This window comes from Hyperoodon ampullatus, assembly GCF_949752795.1.
Source record: "Hyperoodon ampullatus genome assembly, chromosome: 1".
In the NCBI taxonomy this organism is placed as follows: Eukaryota; Metazoa; Chordata; class Mammalia; order Artiodactyla; family Ziphiidae; genus Hyperoodon; species Hyperoodon ampullatus.
The window spans coordinates 100,484,217-100,508,155 of NC_136914.1; the positions used below are offsets into that span (position 1 = coordinate 100,484,217).

At 34.2% G+C, this 23,939-nt stretch overlaps 1 protein-coding gene across 33 annotated transcripts in view; it reads left to right on the plus strand.

Moving 5' to 3' along the window:
• ADGRL3 (adhesion G protein-coupled receptor L3) overlaps positions 1-23,939 on the plus strand; it is a gene marked incomplete at both ends in the record, with an annotated part of 582,832 nt that overhangs the window by 313,407 nt on the left and 245,486 nt on the right. The window lies entirely within an intron of this gene.

The following is a 23,939-nucleotide window of genomic DNA, read 5'->3' on the forward strand; positions in this document are numbered from 1 at the left end:
ATTTTTAAATGTTTTATAATGTTCAAACTAATGTAATAATAGACAAACTTTTAATTTTATAAATACCAAATATCCTAAGGTTAATTTTTCAGTTTAAAGTAATATGGTATATTTTCTTTTCAAAGAGGAACATAGCTTTATTTTTATTTTATTTTTTTAACATCTTTATTGGAGTATAATTGCTTTACAATGGTGTGTTAGTTTCTGCTGTATAACAAAGTGAATCAGCTATACATATACACATATCTCCATATCTCCTCCCTTCCAACCCTCCCTCCCACCCTCCTCACTTTGTCCCAGTGGCATGCTATATTTTCTTATACTTTCAATAGTATACAATAAAAGTCATTAGATCTGACTTTTATGAGCATGTTTTCTATACATGCTATTTCCTCCGCCAGGAGTCTCTTACCTTTTCTTTTCTACCCAATAAGTTTCTACCAGTGTTGCAATGCTCTGCTTTACCTTCAGTTCCTCTGTTAAGTCTTCCCATGTACTAGGCGGGAGCTAAGTACATGCCTCTGTCCTCCAAATATCCCCTGTGCTTGTCTCAGTTATTATTCCTAAAACACTTTATTTTTCCTAATTTCCTATTTTCCACTTTATTTTTCCTATTTTTCCTATTATTCCTAAAGCATTTTATTTTTCAGCTTGAATGTCCCCTTTCTCTTCTGTAAGATCCTTGAGGGCAAAGAGTGTCATAATTATTATTTCTCCTCCAGCCACTGGTCTGTGCTTGGCACATAATAGGAACTCCTACAATGATTTCTAAGTGACTGAAAGTGAAGGTGACAACCTAAATTGTGAAGGATGTATCCTCATTTTTCAAGAAGAAAACTGAGCAGGGACAATAAGAGAACCTTACAAAAAAGAAGCAGAATGAACCAAAATATGTATATGTGAAAGTTGTGATATTTTTAAGGAAATGTGCTTGAGTGCACAGTAAAATGGGAGCAGTTTTAGAGGAAGAGACCGGGAAGATGTAATGAGGAAGATTGTGAAGGATTCTGTGTCTCATGCCAAGGAGCTTGTACTTTATCCTGGAAAAAAATCATCAAATATTTTTAATTTTTAAAAAAAAATTCCTAAGTTAGTGGGGTGTTACATCATAACAGAATCAGTTCTTGATATGAGAAAAGTATCTCTGAAATCAGTGTAGATGATGAAAGATTGACAGAGGGAGGCCATTTCAGTAATCCAGGTAAAAGATGATTGGGAAATTAGTTAGGAGTGTGTTGGTGGCAATGGTAGGGTCTGAGAAGTGTTTTGAAGAGACATGGCATTGGCTGAACTGATACAGGGAAAAGGGCAGAAATGCCTCTAAGGTTTCTATATTGATTAACTACTTGGATGCTTATGACGTAATTTCTCATCATGAGGAAGAGATGAATTTTAAATGGATGCCTTGTTTTAGACATGTTAATGCTTAGTAGAATGTTGTTCCCACCAAAGATGGAGACCTATTTATGCAAGTTGGTGACTTTAATATAATTCAATTCTTCAGACATGATCCCAGTATGATTTGGGAAGAATACTATAGTCATGGATGTGACAGTGTAATAATCTACTCCAAAAGTTAGTGGCTTAAAACAGGAAACATTTTTATAGTTCTCAGAGTTGGTTGAATCACATATGTGCTGACTTGACTGAGGCTGGATGTTTAGTAGTTAGCAGGCTGGTTGGATTTTCAGGGGAGGAAATTCATTCACATGTTTGGTAGTCACCTTGATGTCATCTGCAGTGATGGCCATATGGCTCTCATCTTCCAGCAGGCTAGCCCCAGTTCATTCCCATTGTGACAGGATTCCCTGCAATGAGTAGGAAAGTCCCAAAGTTCAGGTATTGTTTAAGACTCTACTTGTGTCATGTTTTTTGTGGCCCATTGGCCAAAGCCAGTCACATAGCCAGCCTTAGACTTAAGAAATGGACTCCATCTCTTGATGGAGGAACCACAATCCAAAGGACCATGGATACAGGAAGGAGAGGAATTTGGAGCATTTCAACCTACTGTAGCTAGGCAGATAAAGAGTAAAATAAATTTAGTATGAAATAAGACAAAAATTGAGTGATAAAATGAAGGGATTTATAGCCAATAAACTTAAACTTGGGAGTTCTAGACCTTTCTTATCTTTAATTTCCTCAACTACCACACAGAAGTTCAGAAATAAGAAATCCTCACAGTGTCTGTGTGAGGATTAAGGATGATACAGGATAGAGTCTGGCATCTGGTAAGCCCTAGATAATATGTGGCTATTACTATTGATACGAACTTTGGCGTTTGCTGTTGTGACATATGTTAAGAGACTGGGCCTTGGAGCCAGGCAGACCTGCACGACCTTAGGCGACTTTTGTCTATCAACTGTAAAACAAGTTTTTAAGGATGATTCAGTGAAACAGTTAGTGTCAAGTTCCTGGCAAATAACCTGACATAAACTAGACCCTGAAGAGTTAGTAGGCAAGTAGACATTATTAAGAGCTTCACTTTAAAGCAGCATCATCTTAGTAAAAGTAGTGATGGTATTAACCTGGTGAAGAATGATTTACTAGAATCCAGCAGTGATCTCTGCTTTATATCTACCTCAAATTGTGCTCTCTACCTTAGAAGAATTGTCTTGATAACTTCTAGTTCTCACATAGTTCCTCGACATGCATTGACCCAGAGACGCTCCTAAAGTACTGTGATTAATGCAATTGCAGTTATAGTCATTAGCTCATGTGCCATAGTCCTGTAATTTAAAAAAAAAATGAACATTTAATTGAATAAATAAAGAGGTTTGTATGAATCACCAAAATAACATTGCAAAAGATCTTGTGCTTTTTTCCTTAAAACTATCTAATATTTTATTTAAAAACAAATATTGGAAATAGTAAGAGTTGGCAATATCATTGCTTTGGAACCACAAAGTATTTCTTTTCAACTTTCAACTCTCACCCCTCATCTGCATTTACTGTTTCTAATTATAGTGTACATTTTTGATATTTATGCACAGTCAAATTACACAAATGACCTGTACATTATCTATATCTATGTACAGAGAGGGAATCTCTCATGTATATTATAGGTTTTTATTTGAATTTATACAATAAGATAAATTAGGTTCTTTAAATACTTTGAAATTTTGTCTCTAATAATTTTTGTGTGATTATATAGCAATATCTTTTGAACTACCTGAAAAACCACATTAGATAACTATTTTTTCTATTTTTCTACTATAATTTTATACATATTGAGAATATGAGAGCTATGTCTTCAGAGTCCCCTTCCCCCACTGACCTACAGTTCTCTGTATTCTCTTTCTTTCCCTCCCTGTACCAGTTTCCACTAGTGTACATGCATGTTCATGTTTTAGGAATTATTGCTTTATATATTAATTCCCTGTGTATTTTACAGACTTCACTATATTTTCATAGGAAAATCTTACTTAAGCTTTTTGATATCCATCAAGAGAGCGATACAAAACAATGTTTAAAATGTATTAATATAGTTATCAATATTAGAACAGGGAATTTTTCAGTAGAAAGTATGAATTCTCTAACATACAATTACATATCAGATTGTTTCAGATACTTTGACATTTTATTCTGTTCTTATCTCAAATATTTTGAATTACTTGGTACCTTTTTTTTTTAACAGTAATTGTGCTTTGAATATTTGAGATAGTGAACTAATTATTGGTAACTTTGGAATTGTTTTTAAACCTCTATTTTTAAAAATAATTATATAATTATTTTTCAAAAAGTATATGTGACATTTTCATTTCTTTTTCATCCCCTTAAGTTCTATATGTAGCTTATGAATCATTTTGGTTTTAATCCACATGTCACCATACTACCTCCTTTCTATTCTCTTGATTTCTTTCATTTTTGCACTCACTTTTTAGGGAAAAAATATTTTGTGAAATTGATGCACTTGTTTGTCAAAATGTATTTCTTTTTTGGTATTGTGTATTTCAATTGTGACCAACATGCTCTTAGTAACCATATGGAAAATGTAGTAACAAGTTACCAAATAACCTTGAAAAAAATGTTGAAATCTATATTCAAAATAGCTGAACTATATAAATTCAGTGGCACCTACCCCCAATGAGTAAATTTGAGAGATTCTATTGTTTAATGTGATCATACATGGCATTTGGCCACATAATTTATGACTGTGATAACTTTATATGCATTCTTCAACTTATAGACTTTATTACTGAATAGGAGTGTAAATTCCAATAGTTTACTAGTGCATTAATGTCACAACACATTACAAGGTAATTAACCAGAGCTGCCACTATAAATAGAAAAAATAGTCACAGCCCTCACTATAAACTACTTAATAAAAATAAGATCCTGAGTCAGCATTCACCATTATAGTAATTTTTCTTCCCATACGTCTCATTAATCAGGACTTTAAAAAAAAATAGTTTCATCTGGAAGCACTATTATTCTTAAACCTTTCATTATTAAAACAAGTTTGTTACAATTTTGTACTTAATTTAATGGGATTATTATATATTTCTGTATGCAAATAAGTTATCTATGCTTTTCAGACATATTTCCCAATTTTGTGTGTTATAACTGAAATGAAAGTCTACTTTGTTATTTTTGTATCAGATTTGTAAATCAGCACAATGGAATTCTTAGCAGGGCTCATTAGAAGTTGCAGTTCTGAAGGACATGTGTCCTCACCAAGGACCCTCTGTCCCTAACCTTTAGTTTGCTTTCTAACTACTCACAAAATACTGTGCCCCAAAATAATGTCTGTATTACAGATAGAAGCACTAAATAAAGGTGTTTGGGTGGGAATTTATTTTGGAAGCTGAATTAGAATCCTAATCAGAGGTGAATATTGAGACTCAAATATACCAGTTGAGGCACACTCTTCAGTTGAAACTCCGTTGTTTTATTTTTGGTTTGGTTTTGTTTCATTGTTTTTCTATACAGTTTGTTGACAGCCTTAGCAGTTAATGATAGAACCCTACCTATGAATTCTTCACAAAATCACTAGCAATTCAGTTTAGATAAGTTCCTGTAAATAACCAAGAAAAGACATTAACTTCTGAAAAATGTCCTCCATTTTATTACTAAGGATGATACTTTGAATACTTTGCTACATAAAAATTTGCCAGTTACCAGATACATTCCACCTTCTAATATGGTAAACCACTAGTAATAAAGCTGGTGAAAACAGTACTATATTTATTCTGTATAGTAATGTGTATAGTCTTCCTTTAGGTAGCATCTTATGTTTGATCAGAAGTCTAATACTAAACACTAATTTATACAGTTGCTAATTGTTGACAGTTACAATTTATACTCTGAAAAAAAATCTAAAATATTTGGGCACATTTGGAAAACTGTGTCTATTTTTTTAAACTTTTTTTTCTATAATAAAATGAGTAATATAAACATGGTTCCATTGGCAGATAATCAATGAACTAGAATAATGCAAGGCATTAAGTTTCATGTGCAAACTAAATTACATTCAGCACATCCACACACTGACCATATTTTTTTAAGTTCAGAATAAACAGATGGTCCTGCCTGGTGCATATATATTAAAAATAGGCTATGGCCAAAGATTCAGCATCACAAACTTGAGACGTTAACAAGCTATATTATTTAGTGAAATATAAAAGAATTTGATGTTGATTAAAATAAATGAACAGAAAAATTAACAAATAAGTGGACGTGATAATTTCTGGGACATAATGAGAGGGGGGACTGGGGATACAGGCAGAGTATTTAGGCAAGACTCAGATCATGAAGGGCCTTTTCAAGGAAAAACCAGAGCTGGACAGTAAAGGGATAAAAAAAGTTTTGGGTTTTTTTCCCCAGAGCTATTCAGTAGAGGAATAAAGACCCTGGGATAGAAGGGACATCAATTCCAAATACAGCACAAACAAGTGGGAACTTATAGCCAAGGAACAAGGTTGGGGGGGGGTCACTAGATGAAAAATTACTAAAAGGAAACATCACAGGTGAGGGGGATTCTGGAACCACCTTACTAGGATTCTTGCTGAAGACAGGCCAGGGTGATAGGACATCACCCTGGCCTGTCTTCAGCCAGGGGATGGTGGAGGATGAGAATCTGATCAGATATGGAAGGTGATCAGATATTGAGGGTGGGAGTTCTGACTAAACTGACTTAACAGGGTCCTTGCTAAAACTGGACTGTACAAGGAAGTGCACAGATGGACTTAGAAGAAGGTTCAGGAGTCTAATTAAAGTTTGATCTAGCAGGGAATCTTTGTCAGCCTTGTAGGCCATGAAAGGAGTTTGGCTTTTATTTTAAGGTCTGTGAGGATCCCTGAGGAATTTTTACACAGAATACTGCATAATCTGATTTTGATTTTAAAAAGATGACTCTAGGGACTTCCCTAGTTGCACAGTGGTTAAGAATCCGCCTGCCAATGCGGGGGACACGGATTCGAGCCCTGGTCCGGGAAGATCCCACATGCCGCGGAGCAACTAAGCCTGTGTGCCGCAACTACTGACCCTGCGCTCTAGAGCCAGCGAGCCACAACTACTGAGCCCGTGTGCCACAACTACTGAAACCTGCGTGCCCTGGAGCCCATGCTCCACAACAAGAGAAGCCACTGCAATGAGAAGCCCGTGCACTGCAATGAAGAGTAGCCCCCGCTCCCCGCAACTAGAGAAAGCCCGTGTGCAGCAACAAAGACCCAATGCAGCCAAAAATAAATAAATAAATAAATAAATTTTAAAAATAAAAGATGACTCTAGCTATAGGGTGGAAAATGGCATAGAAAGAGGTAAATCCAATCATATTGGTGTGGCCTTTATTTAAATTTCATTTAGAGAATTGCCTTCGGCCACTTAAATTTTTTGAAGATTTTCTTGCCTGCTTTTCACTCCATTTTCCACATTACTGGCCTTTGGGTAATGTGAGACTTCTCTGATCCAGAAATAGCAGAAAAATCTGGAAACTGTCTGTGGGACTAAGTGCTGAGCCCTTTAGAAATAGGACCTGAGGGAACACATCCCTGGATTCCAACAAATGACTGGGGGTTACAGTCCCTGGAGGGAAGAAGGGCATTAAGTGCTAGCAGATAACCCATGAAAACACTGCATTTGCTGAGCCGAGGCTGGGTACACTGAATATTGACCCTGTTAAAGCAACAGTAGTCTCAGTCACTTGGCTGGGTGACTGCTAGGCTGTTAACCTATTGGTCAGGTTGGTCTGCATTGCCTCTGAAACTGGGAAAGGCTTCATTGTCTACAATTGGTATGGTGTGAAATGGGAGAAAAGAAGCTGGCAAACGGGTTTGTAGCTGAGATTATAGCAGATCTTTGTGTATTAAACTTAGCAATTCAATGTATTCTATAGAAATCACAAAGGACTTTGGGTATAGCAGGCATTAATACCACTATTTTGCATAGAGATGTTGACTACTCTGTTTAGGATGGATTAGGAATAAAGAAAATTAGTAGGTTATTTAAGAAAGGATTCTTAGGAGTACAAACTTAAAGACAGTAGCAATGGGAATCCAAAAGATGTGATAGACTCACAGACATTCATATATGCAGTTAAAACATAAGAGGATGTGGTGATTGGTTGGATATACTGGAGAGGAAAAAATAAATAATTCCTTGATTTCTAATTTGGATAATTTGGGTAAATATTTATACCATTCTGGAAGATAAGGGAAATCCATGTTCAAACTAAAGATTTCCCATTATTTATTTTTTGAAAATGCATGTAACATGAAATATGATTGGAACTCGTTTCCTTTCAGTCTATGGGAGATATGAAAAATAATTTCAGGGGTATCTGAGACCTTTAGCCTTTTAGAAGTAATTGAATTGGCCCTTTGGTCACCAGGTGGTTAGTTATCCTGGGATGTAATTTATTTAGTAGAGTATGACTAGTGGATTTATGTGATACTGAGTCTGATAAAGCTCTTTCCTGGAACCTGAAAGGCATGCCTGCCAGACTTTATTTAGGTTTTAATGAATGAATAAATGAAGGCAAGGCTATAGAGTGAAAACCACCTCTGGTCACCAAATGGTCCATGCCTTTCCTTTGTTTCACTCTTTTGAACAATTGTACTTCTTCATTTCAAATGCGTGTGTTCATTTGAGAGGGGCACCTCGGGGCATACTTGTTTTTTTGTTAGATAAAACCATTCTTGAAGATGGAACATAGAATGTACAGGCTGTACTGCAAGCACATAAAACCTGAAATACCAGATGGAAAATGTCTTAGCCTTGTACTTCTGATTTCTTAAAGTTAAAAAATGGGGGGTATGAACATTCAAATTTTGCTTCTCTTTTCCCCGTTATATAAAAACATGATGTGGCTATCTTATAGAACACGGGTTTTCAGAAGCAAATCCTCAGCATTTTTAACCACCACCCCCCAAAAATGTGGTTTTATTTTTCTTTATAAAATCTATCCAGCTAAAATATTTTCTGATAAGTTTAAATGCATATGGATTAATGCTCTGGAGAATTTCTTAATGGAGTACTTCATTTTGCACCTTACTGAAATGTGTAATTTGAAAACATTGGTGAAATTTGCCATCCCCCACCTGGCACCAGCAGCTGCTGGAACCTGGACCATTTCTGATGACCTACACTCAGGCAGCAGTAATCTAAGGCAAATGACACATTAAAAGCCACCTCCCCACCCCTTCTTCTGTTAAACGTATCTAAGGTAAAAGAAAGAGGATAATATTTTATTTAAGCTCCAGTTATTTTCCTTTTTCTCCTCTTCTCTTTCCATTTCTGTTACTCTAAAACTATGATGAGTGGTCATGCTCTTAACATTCAGATATTTATGGGAAGAAGATTTGTCTTGAATGAGCAGATGGACCAGTTCTAAGACAAGCTGCTGTATTAATAAACATGTGTGGTGCTTTATCAGCAAAAGAGCCTATTTTGACATTTCTTCTGGATGATTTGTATAACCTATCACTATCACACCTGGTACAGGGACAATAAATGGGCACTTAATAGTCAAGCAGTGTGTGAACACCTTCCATTATAGCTTCATTATGTCAGATATAATCATCTATTACTGAATTTCAGACATTTAATTTATGATCAGTTGCCCTACAGAATTAGTGGCCATACAAATGAATGGTCCATTCATGTCACTTTTACTGTAAATTTCCTTCTCCTGATACCAGCCCCTTTTTTAAACACATAGAATTAATTTGATATCCTTTTGGGATTTCAAAATATAAGATATTTTGTTTATATTTATGAAATTTGAGAAGATAAATATGAATCACATGTGATATAAAATTCCATATGTTAATGCACATATCTATTTAAAATAATAGTACAGTTCTTTAGTTTCCTTTACTTATGAACTTTAATTTGATTTTGGTAAAGAAGTGACAATGCTCTTAGTAAAAAACAAGTTTCCCTAGAAATCTGCAAAGATACAACAATGTGCATATAGTTTTCAATACTTTACTGTACATCTAAATGTTCATTGAGAGTAAATTTCATCTATGTATTTTTTACCATAATGATAATAAGAATTCCATTGGACCATAATCAACTGTGGCACTGCCAAAAGATAGGTACAAGACAGACAGTAAAAAGAAAAGAGAATCTTAGGTTTGTGAGAGAAAAGCTGAGGGGAAAAAAAGAGAGCCAGGAAACTAGCACCTTGTAGTGTTTCAGAATTAATGCTCCTACAGGCATCTTTAGAACTCTCCAGCCCTTTTCTTTGGACTTAAGTAAACACAGCCAGAACTTCACCACGTCTATTTTCAAGATCTCTATTAGAGAGAACTTCAGTTCTTATGAAGACTTCAGACTGAAATTACTATCTATGAAAAAGTTCTTTAAGAGATGTCTCAACTGCTGTCTAATAAGGACCTTAGGACTGGGGCGATGGTAGGATCCACTACATGGGAAAAGGAGTCTCAAAGGCTATTAAACAATAATGCAACTTTGGGACCTTCCAGATTAGAAAGAAAATGAATGGTACAGACAGGAAAATATTAACAAACTGATAATAAAATTGGATCGTATGAGGATGAATCTACATTAGTACCAACACCATATTACAATTGCCTTTGGCTGTTTGAAAGGCCAGAGCTGCCAAAAAGAAGGTTCCACCTGTATATTATGTACCTGCTTGTCTTCTACCCAGTTCTACCTTTCAGTGTGATGAGTGGCAGCACTCACACAGGAAACCAGGTGGCAGAAGATTATGAACTTCTTCATTAGAGTTATAAACTTAAACCATGCATTTTGGAAGGGATGTCTGACATAACTGAAAAATGTCACCAAGGACAAATAAGGGGAAGATGCTGAGTGGGGGATATTTAATTCTAATATCCTAAAGAAACAAAAAGCTCTAGTAGTGTGAATGAATTCAATTGCAAAACCTCACTACACTGACACATTTCTAATTGGCATGGACATAGCTGCCTTTTATTTCTATTTTCTATAGACAGCAGTGGTCAATAGACATATTAGTCCATAGAATATTCCATTGACTCACATGTCTGGAAAGCTCATAAAGGGACCCAGGTTGTAGAAGATGATCTTTTAACAACCAACCCAAATAATGTTGTTAAGATTTATTTGATGAAAACTCATGCTAAGGTGACTTAGATTGATTCTGGCTGAGACTCTTCAGGGATGCAAGCTCCCCAAATGAACTGATTAAGACTACTGTCTTTTACAGATCGGAACCTTTGGGCAAGTATAACCAGAATCAAAGGGAAGCAGGCATCAAGTCTTAGTTGGCTGGGGAAAAAACCCAAAACCTTCATAGTAAGCCTTACATAGGAGAGCCCTCACCCAGTCCAAGCATTAGACAGCTGACTAGACCTTAGTGCCTATTCTAAACCACCAGACTGATACTTGGCAGGGACCTCTGTTCATTTACTTTCCTTTCCCCATCGTCTTATATGTATTTTTCTCACAGCTTCATTGGGTCTGCTGTATCAAAAATTTACATCATCTGGAACCATATTGGAAAACCTGGTTTTATAATCACTTGACTGGTCCAGAATCATTGTTTTTCTCACCTTTCTAACCGTCATGTTTATGTAGAGCCAGGTTTATTTCCTGCTGTGTCTTCAGGCAGGATCTTCAGTTGTTTTTGTGTGCAAAATGAAAACTATTAAGAAACATTACCATCTGGAAATTAAAAGAAAAGATGCATTTATTTGAATTTGTATCCTCAGACTCATTTTATTTTTGCTGATTATGCCAAGACTGAATAGAGAATAGATGCATATATCATGATGTATAAGTCGTAGGAAAAATATGAAATTTCATGTAAAATAACTAGCATAATTCTTGCAAGGGCACTTGGCTCATACTACATTTAAAAAAAAGTGCAAAGGTGAATACTTTGACTTTTTGTTTCCAGCTATAATTACAATCTGTAAAATCCGTATTAGTAACTTTAGTCCTCATACTGAATTTGGGCTTAACTGCTGCTAATGCACAAAGCAAATTCAAGAATATATATGAACAAATATTTTAAATGTTTAACAAGGGAAAATGTTAATAAAAGTGAAAATACTTTTTAGAAATTTTAATGAAATAACACATGGTAGAAATAGCGTAACAGTAATTTGTAATGGCAACATGGAGGAAGCCTGTGATCTAATTATAATTTTTTCAAGGTGTGTACAATCACAATGAAAAGACTATAACTAATATTTACAATTCTTACCTTGAACACTAATCATTCGATAAATGTTTATGGAATTTAACAGAAAACTTTAAGATATAGCATCTGTTTTAGGCTATAGAGCAGCAAAATGTTAATTGCTTTCAGTAGGCAAGAAATGGAATAATTCCAAAATGTAAGCAGCTCCCTTTCCCTCTTGGGTATAATTAGAACCATTATTAAATCAGATCCATTAAACTGATGGGAATTTGGGAACAATAATTAGATTTATCTGCATAAATTGATTGAAGAATACCTAGCCTAAAGAAAAATGACATAAATTTTTGAGAATTCATACTTTTTACTTATTGTATTCCCTTTTTATATTTCAAGTAGGTCGTGGCTTAATCTCTTTTCATTTTCTAAACTAGAAAAACTACTCATTACATTAAAGCTTCAAAATTCTATGTTCTCTGAGAAAAAATATTATATAACTAGGTTCCTATCAAACTATGTAAACTCACTATTGTCTGTACTATTGAATAATATTTGTGATGCAAATAAGTGAAACCTTTGAGTCATATAGTTGTAAAAGGCAAGTGGAAACAATTTAAGTGCATTGTTTCTTGTATAAAATCCACTAGATTTTTTTCTTTCTTTCTTTTTTTATTCTATGGTTTAGAATAGACAGTGTTAGATAATTGATATGAAATGTGACAGTCTCTTGTTCATTTTACCAATAAAATCTGGATGTGTGATATTCAGGACACTATGCATTTCTAAAATTATATGAATCTGAAGTACCCATAATTTCGAATCAAGAGACATGTAAAACCCAAATGTCTTCCTTATGCTAATATTTTTCCTTGAAAAAAAATATTATTCATGAATGCTTATTATAGTACTTACTAACATTTCATTTTTAAATGACTGTATTTATCATGAAACAAATTTACTTTGGGGGAACTTTTTCATGTGTTCTCAATTAAGAAAAAAATTAGTAAGTGATTTCTATTTATTCTGTCATGTGAAATCTTTGCCTTTATAAACATGTGATTTAAAATATGACTTTTAGTGCTTCCCTGGTGGTGCAGTGGTTGAGAGTCCGCCTGCCGATGCAGGGGACGCGGGTTCGTGCCCCGGTCCGGGAAGATCCCACATGCCATGGAGCGACTGGGCCCGTGAGCCATGGCCGCTGAGCCTGCGCGTCCAGGGCCTGTGCTCCACTGCGGGAGAGGCCACAACAGTGAAAGGCCCGCGTACCGCAAAAATAATAAATAAATAAATAAATAAATAAATAAATAGAATATGACTTTTACTCAGCTTCTATCCAACTGTAACCATAGGAGTAATACTGAATAATAGAAGAAAAATTGAAATCTAAGACTTAGGAAATATCTTTAGAAATGCTATTAGCAAACAAAATAAGAACAAGAAAGGTCACCACTGACTGAATGGCAGTTTTAAGCCTCATACACTGTTTGGTACTTCACGTAGGTTATTTCTAATTTTATGAAAACTTGGGAAGGTAGGTCTCTTTATCCTCATTATAGAAATAAGAAGCTGAGACTTAGAGAAGATGAGGCAACTCATCCAGGGTTGTACAGCTATTAAGTGCTAGAGCTGGGACTCTGGAAAATATTCCAAACAGTAACCTCATTTTTTATAGTCAGTGACAGATATGATAAAAGTAGCAAAATACTAGTATCTCTTAGGAAACAACTTAAAAAAAATCATGGTAGCATTCTAGGAAGAAAAGATCACACACTATTACCAGCTAATAGTTATCTCTCAGGGGTGAGGGTTGAGAGGATGGCATTGCATTATGGTTTTAAAGTGAAATGAACTGGATTGAATTCCATTTGTCATGATATACTATATGCAGTTAGGAGTAAGGTTTAGAACTGTGTTGTTTGTTGTTGTTGATAAAATTTGTTTGTTTCTCATCAAATCCTCATTATCCTGGGTCACATTACTCAGATCCCAAGCTGTAACTAAATGTAAACCACATTGTGATGACATCAGTAATAATTACACTTGCCGGATTCTGTCACAGGGGAAAGAGGAAGAAATGTGTTCATAAACTAATTTGACCATCTCATTATATATAAAGATAAATGTCAAGTTTAAAATTGAGAAATCTTGTGAACAGATTCTGAAAAAGGCAGAGCTATTTTAATTGTGTTTACAGTGGTTTAAAATTACTTGAATATGAACTTAGCTCTATAAAAAGGAAACAAACAGGAATTTTTTACGGATTTCTCCTGTTAGTTTAGCATTTGTCTTATTTAAAGTAAGATTGTCAAGCAGGTAAATTCAAGACCATTTTCTATTTGTTGAAACTTCAGATTTTGTTAGAACTACATATGAACATGTACAATTGAGTTACTTTGGTTACATGTAGATATAGATATCTAATATATAAATATGTACTGAACATCTTGAAGAATCACCAACTCTGTTTATAGTAACGAATGAAGTTTTAGCACAAGAAAAACTATACCTTCTCTGGTTGGAAGTAAAAAAAATGTCTGTGCCTTTTATCTTTAAGGAAAGGTCTGAAGATGCTGATTCATTTAATTTCTTCCCTTTGTTATATTTTATTTTGGAGGAGATAATGGGATTGGTTTAATTTAATGAAAAATAAAAACCTCTTTCTATAACTAACTCCCATTCATTTGTATGTCTAAGTGTCTAGATAAATTAGAAATGATCTTTTAAAAATTTGAATTGAAGACTAGTGAGACTAGTACAGAAGTGATCTTCAGAATCACTTAATGGAAAGGGTTGTGCTGATAGAGTGATTTTCTGTTAAGGAGACTTGGTAGATAGGGTGGAGTAGGGGGAAGCAGGAAGGAAGAGGGTGTGTGCTGGACTATTTAAAAGTATCATACTTTATGCAGTAGTTTCAAAATGTGTTGCCACCCATGGTATTCTTTGTTTTTATATAGCTATAGAGTTTATAGTTATAGTGCGACTCTTGAATTAACAGGAGAAAATATATTCATGTGGTATTTTTTTTCTTTTTAATCATCATAATTTTCCAGATTCTCTTCTTTTTAATTGGTTGGTTACTTTTGATTTAGTTATAGGTTTTAGAGATAAGATGTATAAAAAGTTACAGCCTGTGAAAGTATGTTTCTGATGTAATGGCATAGAATGATGCTACCTTTTTTATTTAAAAGAATTAACCACTAACTAGCTTGTATCATTTAACTTTAACAGAGACACCTGAAGTGATTATAAAATCCCATTTACATATGTTAAAAGATAAACTAAGTCAAATTAAAATTTTAAGAACTTATTTCAGCAAAAGTTGATTCGAATCAGGCAGCAGTCAATCTAGCAGATAGAAACGAGGTCTGAGGAGCTGTACAAAAGGAAAGACTTTTATAGGCAGAAGGGAGTGGAAGCAAGGAAGTTATACTAGGCAAAAATGCAGACTGGTGATTACAAGATTACTTTCCTTTAAGGAATAGCAGGGGCAGATTATCTAACTAGTGCTGATCAGGCAATTCCTGACTGACTGGCTTAGGATTCCATTTCTGGGAGAGCCAAAACTGTAAATAAGTTGTGGTTGGTTTAGTGACCTGGGACTTAGCATAAGCAGCTCCATTTTGGGCCTGTTGTCTTCCTTTTTTTTTACACATATAAGGAAAGGGAAGCTCTAACAGTTTGTGACTGGTAATAACACATTTTAAGTGTACCCTTTTGTGAGTCTAAGTCTGAGTTCACTCTTCTGAGTCAATTTGCAGCTCCATATATTGCCTTTAACTGATCTTTTCTATTTTTGTTTCTCTTTTCAGTGTTTATTTTACTAGCTACTGTGCTAGTGCATTTGGGAGGTTCTAATAAAAGTGTTCATTGTTTGTTTAGTTTTCTTGCTGTGCCATCTTGAAATGAGAATTTTTCCCTAAAAGAATGGGTAAGATAATTTGGGAAACAGCCTATTTTCCTGAGTTTACATCTGGATTTGGAGGAAGGAAAAGGTTACAAGAATGCTTCTGGATGATCTATCAAAATATGCTACTTAAGTGAATGTTTCCCTCTTCAGCCAAAAGAGAGGAGATGGCTTGTGTGTTTGTTTTTGATTTTTTTTTTTTTCGCTGCGTTTGGGTCTTTGTTACAGTGTGCGGGCTTCTCACTGCGGTGGCTTCTCTTGTTTCAGAGCATGGGCTCTAGGCTCGCAGGCTTCAGTAGTTGTGGTGCACGGCCTTAGTTGCTCCACGGCATATGGGATCCTCACGGACCAGGGCTCGAACCCTTGTCCCCTGCATTGGCAGATGGATTCTTAACCACTGCGCCACCAGGGAAGTCCCTTGATTATGTTTTTTTTTTTTTTTTTTTTAAAGAATTGCTTCCTTCCCTCCTCCCTTTTCTTCTTCTATTTCAAGCCTAATAAAGATTTCCTACTCAAACTTTCCCTAATCTCAAGGGAGAGCAATAACTAAATTCCAGGTGAAATTTACCAGTGTAAACTAAAAATGTACATTGGATACGTTTTTAAAGTCATATACTCCGTATTCCCCCTAAAAGGCAGCCATGAGCTAGGCTTTCCACCACCATCCCCCCACCTTTCCTTTTTTCACTAGGTCCTCTCCTTTTTCTCTCTCCTGTTTTGCCTAAATAAAAACAACCTTGACAACAATTAACATCCTGGTTCAAACTTTTAAACATTTGAAAACTCAAAGTATGAAAATTCTTTGGCATAACTGAAAACTGTTGGTCTCCACCAGGCCTTTCCAAGATGCTGGAGGCTCACTTATGTATTTGCATATAAATTATGTAGTTTCTTGTATTTTCACATACATCCTCAGGCCTAACAGATATTCTCAGGTGATTTTCAAGTCAAAATCACAATAGCCAGTACCCTTAAGGAAGTTCTTTTTGAATTTTCTGTTCTCCCTACCTTTTCATTTCACTGCTCATCTTAATTGGCTCAAAACTTCGTCAGCACCACGTAGTAGTTGATAGAGATTTTAAGAATGAAAATTGAGGAAAAAGGTTAACAAAGCAAAGCAGATCTGTTTCTAAGAATATTTCACACAAGAAGGATAAATTGTCTTTTCAGAGAGGAAGAAACATATCCATGAGATCATTTAAAACCATGAGATAATTTTGAAATTGTAGAATGGGAGAATTTTTTTTTTTTTTTTGGACAAGGTAAATCAGTTTTGATGAGGAAAGAATAATTTCCATAGCGAAATCATTTGTACCTGCTTGCTATTTTCTTGCTAGTTCCTTGCTGCCTAAAGTATTTTACTATTATCTTTGCACACATTGCCATTAGAGTAATACCTGTAGTGGGGGAAGGAGAGGGCATAGGAAGAGGCCAGCACAAATAGAGATAAATGACTGAAATTTGGCTTTAGTTGTACCTGGAAAAAGCCAGCAAAATTGACACTGTGGGTATTTTACAATGATTTGTTTAATTAGCTGAAACTCCAATGATTTGTTTAATTAGCTAAAACAAAATTTTATGAAATGGCAAACTCCCAAAGCCTAATGTAAATCTGTTTTTCAATGTATGACAGAATTTCATAATACAGAGATGTTAAAAAGGCACCAGTGAATAAAACTCCATACAGTCAAACCTTTTAATACCAAAAGTAACATCTTACAGAGAAATGTGAAAATAAGTTCTATAGGTTAAAATATTATTCACCTGAGAGAATTAAGGTACATGTTTGCAGGTGGCTAAGATAATCGTATTTTGGCTAGGGGGATTTTCTTTTAACTCTCTCCATTTCCTCTCTTTCTTGTTTCCTGTGGATTTTTCTATATAGGTAAGTATGTAATCAAGTTTACATTCTGTTCTTACCTAATGGATTTTTAAATCTACAAGATAATTCACTTTTGGAACAACTAAAGGCTATTAATTCTTCATCATTCTGCTTTAGTGCTTTCAGAGTTTGGATTTAGGTAACTGGTTGACTGAAAAGGCTAGAGAACTAGGTTTTTTTTTGCATTTGGTTACACAGGCACAAAAACATGGTGAGTCATCCTCCCAGGGGAGAAAATAGCAGCTGGCCAAAGAGCCATCTCCTCAGGTGTTCTTAGTTTCATTTAGAAAATCAAAATCTTATTAATGTACTGATTCCAGATGAATAAAATCCATCAGTTTTGTTATAATCGTGAAGCTAGAGGATGACTTTATATAAACTGTAGTTGAAAGCAGTTTGTTTTTTGTATGAAGCTGCATCATTTGCTGTTTTCAGTAACTGATGAATTTTCTTGAAAAGATTAGCTAAATGGAGGCTTCTAGTCATGAATTCATGTAGTCTACACTAAAGATGTAGTTTATACATTGGAGATTGGAAACAGGTGTTCCAGCATTGGTTCTATAAGCGCTGTTACAAATTGCTTTCAGTAGGAGGCTATAAGGAAACAAATGTAAGAAAAAGAACAACTCATAATTCTTATGATTATTACCTCATCTATACAAGTATTGAATGACTCAAATGGAAAAAGAGAATAAAGAGCAACAGGTGATTAAATCTTTCAAAATGTAAGCCTAGGTGGGAAGGGTGTGATAGGACAGAGACAGAATCATTGTTCATGCTGTAAAATTGTTCCATTTCCTTTATTCTCAGAAGTAATTGATGTCATTTCTAAATGAATATATATAAACTTATAGATATGAAAAATCTATGTAGCAGAGACAACTAGATGTCCAGTATCTGTTTACCATTTCTTCTGCAGTAATGGAGCCCTCATTTTTAGCTGGACCCTTGGCTAGTGGGAATAAAGAGATTTTCCCTTATACCTAAGGATGTCTTAGCTAATAGCACATAAATAGAAGTGGTGTGTGCAACTTCCAAGAAGTGTTCTTGAATGAAGGTGGCATTCTTCTTCCCTTTTTTTAATCCTTCCTACTGGCTGGTTGCAATATGCTAGAGGAGCCACTATAGATCACAAAGTAGACTCTTATGTATTAAAGAAAGAAAAGAACAGAGTGAAGGTGCCTGCTTCCATATTAACCCTGGAAGCCTGTTTTCTCTTGAGAGAGAAATAAAATGATCTCTTGAGTTAGCCATTCTTCTGTTGAATTTTCTGTCACCAACAACTAAACCTCATCCTATTATACTTTAGCATGAGATCCAATAATAATTTCACTAGTAGACTGTGCCTATATCAATTCATGAGGGTCTCTGCTTCTCAAAAATGCATAAAAATGTGAAAATTATATTTTTATGTGTTTTCTCTTTCATCTTTGCTTTATTTTTTTGCTGTGCTAGTTTTACTGGTAGCAATTACAGTCAAAAAGGTTTCAGAAAAAAATTTAAGTAAAGGCTCTATATTTACTTCACTCTTGTAAAAGTTGGGGAAAAACTGGCTAAAAGTGAATAATGGCAATAAACTCACTGTTTCATAGTTTGAACATTACTGCTTTAAAGATCCACATTGATGTAGCCTTTATATCCATTCCAACTGTCCTTGCCTTTTTGCAAAACCCCTTTGACTCTTGTTTGTGTTATTCCAAGAGACTCAAACTACATGCATTGCTTTTGGACTGTTTCTTTGCCTTCTCTGACCAGCTCCCTCTTTCTCTTGTGCTATGGTATATCTCTTTAACACTTAACCACACTCTGCAGTCATTCTTTACATGGCAGTCAAAACCAATGGAACTGTTTGTTCCTGAAGGGCATTTGTCTATCTAGACTAATGGGCATATAGTAGCTATCCACTAAATATTAGGAAATAAAAAGGGATGGAGGGTAGGCAAGATGGAAGGGATTGTTCTTAGGGTAAGCCAGCTTTCCTGTTTATATTAATTTTAAAAATTTTATGTGGACAGGTATAGTCATCATATACATTTCTAGTATGTACAATAAACTTTTTATTACAATTTTGTGTTTTAATAGTTTAAATCTTGACATTTTAATTTTCTTTTAGGCATAAATTCTCTTGGAATGCCCCCTTACCTCTTCTTTTTTGGACAATTTCTTATATTAAGAAAAAGGAGGAAGCTATTCATAACTAGTGGTCACGAGTCCCATTATATTTTTCTCTTGTATTAACAATGATCACTCTCCACTGTGTTCTATTTAATTACCCAGAATTTGCTTAGTCATAATATTAACCCTTAACAACAGAAATCAATAACTTCTGTGGGAAGTGTGGCAGTTTGGGGGAAAATTGGAAAAGCTTATAGGGATACAGAAAGACACAAACTGAGACAGTGTAGATATTTACAAGATGAGATGTAAATCAATTTTTGCCAGCAATTGCCTCCACCAGTACTATTCTATTAATGTGTACTGTTCAGTACACTTTTACAATATTTATTGGCATGGCATTATTTCATCAGCGATTCTTTCATTCTTTGGTTGCAAAATTCTATATTTACATAAAGTCTTTATTAAAAATTATACTCTTGCTCATGTAGAGCACATTAAAAAGTAAAAAAGAATAAAATTAAAAATTACTCATATATTCACTTCCCACAGATTACCAATGTTGTCATCTTAGTTAATAGCCACCTAGCCTTCTGCTCCACTTCTACAGGGAATATTATTCTATAGTCTGTTTGCAATCTATTTTATTAACTTCAAAATCAGTCATGAAAAAAGTTTACATCAACAAATGTTTTTCTACAGTATTATTAATGTTGGTATGATATTTCATTTGTATGGGTATAATATATTCAAATAATTTAATATTATGGGATACTTAGGATAATTCCAATTAGTTCATATTATAAATAACACTGCAGTGAATATTCTTGCAAATTGTGTGATTATATGTTTTGTGCCCATCTATGACAGTGTCCTTAGACTAAATTCCTAGGTAATGAACTTCCTAAATTAAAGGGTAAGCAAAATGCTATCACATCTTTTTAAGTACTCATTGACAATTGTCCTGCAGAAACGTTATACTAGTATACAATGTAAATAGGGCTTTCCCCCAAATCTCACCAACTCTTTAGAGCCACTTAAAAAAATGTCTAGCAATTTAAGGAGAGGGGTTTGTGTGTAGGTATCACTTGAAAATAGATATTATACTTTTTGTGTGAAGAATCATTAAATTTTTGTCATAGAATTCTGTTGCTTAAAAGTCCCAATTGGGAATTTATGTTAACTGAAAATAATATTTACATATTTAAATGGTAATAGAAGAAGGGCAGAATACTTTTTAAATCATGTACTGTATCTAAAATTTTATCTTATAAACCATATTCTTATTTAGAAACCACATGTATTAGTTTCTTAAGGCTGCTGTAAAAAATCACTACATATTTTAATGTCTTCAAAAGGCAGAAATTTATTCTCTCCATAGTTCTGGAAGGTAGAAGTCCAAAGTCAAGATGTCAGCTGGACCATAATCTCTCCAAAGCCTCTAGAACAAGATCCTTCCTTGCCTCTTATAGCCCCAGGAGTTCCTTAGCTAGAGGCAGAGTAATTCCAACCTCCGCCTCCATCTTCACATGCTGTCTTCCCTGTGTGTCTCTATCTCAAAATACCAGTCAAAAAAAAAAAAAAAAACGATAAACACCAGTCAAGTTGGATTTAGGGCCTACCCTCTCCAGTATGACCTCATCTTAACTTGATTACATCAGCAAAGATTCTGTTTTATAAAGTAAGGACACATTCAGGTCAGGAATTCAATCAAGCTCTATTTGGAGGACACATTTTAACTCATAACCCCGTATATCTTAAAATTTATCCAATAAATTATCTATTTTGATAATGAGGTAATAGTAGTTCTTACTTGTAGTCAATAATTTTAATAGTATTACCTCATGCAAGGAGAAATTAATTAAATGACCAAACTTTTGCATCCTGTGACTACTTTCTGTTCTAGAGACCCTCTTATATACAAATAATAGGAAAATTAAAATACACTGAGGATTTTCTGAGACATGCCACTGATCTCACAGGTGTCTAGATTATGACAGAAGGCAGTGAAGAAAATTCCAACCCATTCAGACCTCTGTCCATACCAGTGTTTAGAGAAGTGCTTTGTAAAGCTGTCTAAATACTTCAAAATAACCAAACCAACTTTCATAAATAGAAGGTATATGCATTTTAACAAGTTCAGCTTTTAGCGATATGTAGTAAAGTTACAATAATAACCAGTTTTAATCTACTGAAAAGTCTTAGCCACTGTTGTAAACAAAATTATTCATTTTTAGCTGGTCTGGTCATTTTTAGCTGGTCTTTAGCTGGTCTTTTCCTTTTTTCTCTGGTTTAAGTTCTTTTGATCCTTTTCTATTTTTGAACTTTTTTTCCCCTCACAATAGCCTACTATTCTTTACTAGGGCACTTACTACTATTTGTAAAAGTCCTGTCTGCTTATAGAGATGCTCAAATTTCACTTTAAATCCAATGATATTTAGCATAGTATTACCAATGAAGTATTGGTTCTTTAGGGCACAAACTTCTAGATGCTGTCTGCTGTATTTATTACACAGCTTCACTTAGTGTGAAGCTCTCTGGATCATTAGGGTGGATTCTAATGTGTTTTCTGCTTTTCTGTAAAGAGAGGAATATTTTATATGATTTTTGTGGGATGTGATTCAAAAGCTGTAGCCCCCTTCTTTCATTGGGCACAAACTGGTGTATCTTAACTCTTCCTTAGTAACCCTTTCCGCACTCTCTGCAGTGTTTGTGGGGGGCCTTTTTATCCATTTTATATAGAAGTTATATATGTAACCTTTTGAAACAATTCTGTATCTTCTTGTTCTCATCTCTGACTTTAATTGTCTTTAGGTTAAATTTTCAATTCTTTCTTACAAATATTATACTCATTTAATATCTAAATGCCAGCTATGACTTTATTTCTTAAAAACAAAGAGAAAATGCAATGAACACAACCAAACACATTTAGTTTCCCCCTAATTTGAGGACTGCTTAAAATATTTTCATACTCCTCTAAACATTGCCATGGGTATTTTAGGTATAAACACATTACATGTAAACAGAATGCTTTTGCAAAACAGATTCACTTGTAAAATATTCACTTGAATTATAAAGGCATAATATATACAGCATGTTTAGGCAGATTTTTGGCATTATTTTATTTTCCTAATTTTACCTGTTGTGAACATCAGAATCTTAACTACTAATAAATATGTAGTATCCTCTGATCCAGGTCTTGATGTAAACAGTTCCTTAATTCAGAACATTGGATGGTCAGTCCATATTCTCTTAATATTTACTGAGCACATGCTATGGGCCACATGCACTCTGCTTATTAACTTTATGCTTATTATCTCCTTTATCATCACAACAATTGTGGATTATTATTATTAATTTTTTTTCTATTTAAAAAGTAAAGACACTGAATCTTAGAGAAATAAAATAATTGCGTTTTCTGTCCTAGTTTTAAATGCTATTATTCAATTTACTAGTACTTACCATCAGTGAAATATAAAAGTAGAATGGGTTTGATATCCGACTTTAGCTTTTCTTACCGTTATTAGATGATAAACTTAATTTTAGTAACTAAGTGAATAGTCCTGATCCATTTTAGATCCTTTGTCCTAATTTTGTCCTAGGCTAAAGAGTTTCAAATTATGCAGGAAAATTGTATTGTTAATGATAGAAAAGATGTCAACATAACAATGTTAGTTCTCTGGGATCTTTCTAGATGGCATTTTCTTCTCAGCATATTGCACTTGAAATGGATACTCTGGGCAAGGCTATTACTTCTTTATAACAGCATTAAATGTCTTCCATGTTATATAAGATTGTAGTTAAATGGAAATTTAAATATAGATGGAAAATCTAAAATTTTTTGTCAGTAGTCTAATAGAAAGTATCATCTGTGCAACAAAAGGGAAAAGAAAAAAAATAACTTTAGATAGAGCAAACTATAAATTATTCCCTATCAAGATATACTGCTATGCTATTGAAAATTCTATTCCCAAATGGAATCATCTTTGCCCATGGCGTTTCTCATTGAAATAAAGAAAGGCACATTTCCTAATAATGGAGGTGAATTAAAAAGTGAGCCAAATGGCATTTTTAATCATTCAACAGTAGAAATTTAAATTGAAAGTTTCATATCTTTTATTGTAAAACAGATGTAATTTTATCTTCTTTATGTACTATTTTTATCATATATATTATTTTAATGTCCAAGTCTTTTATGTATTTATTTTTAAATGTAGTGATTTATCCAAAAGTCATATTATACAGAGAACTTATGAAAATCTTTAGTATTAACTTAAGTGAACAAAGATGTATATTTCAGGAAAAATATGTATTTATTTCAAGAGCATTTATTAAGGACCCATAACATGAATAACAAATAATGGTTCTTGATTTAGTACATTCAAGTGGCACTTTTAGGGGATAGTTATTACACAGTAACTTTGGTAGAGACTTTGTTAAAAATT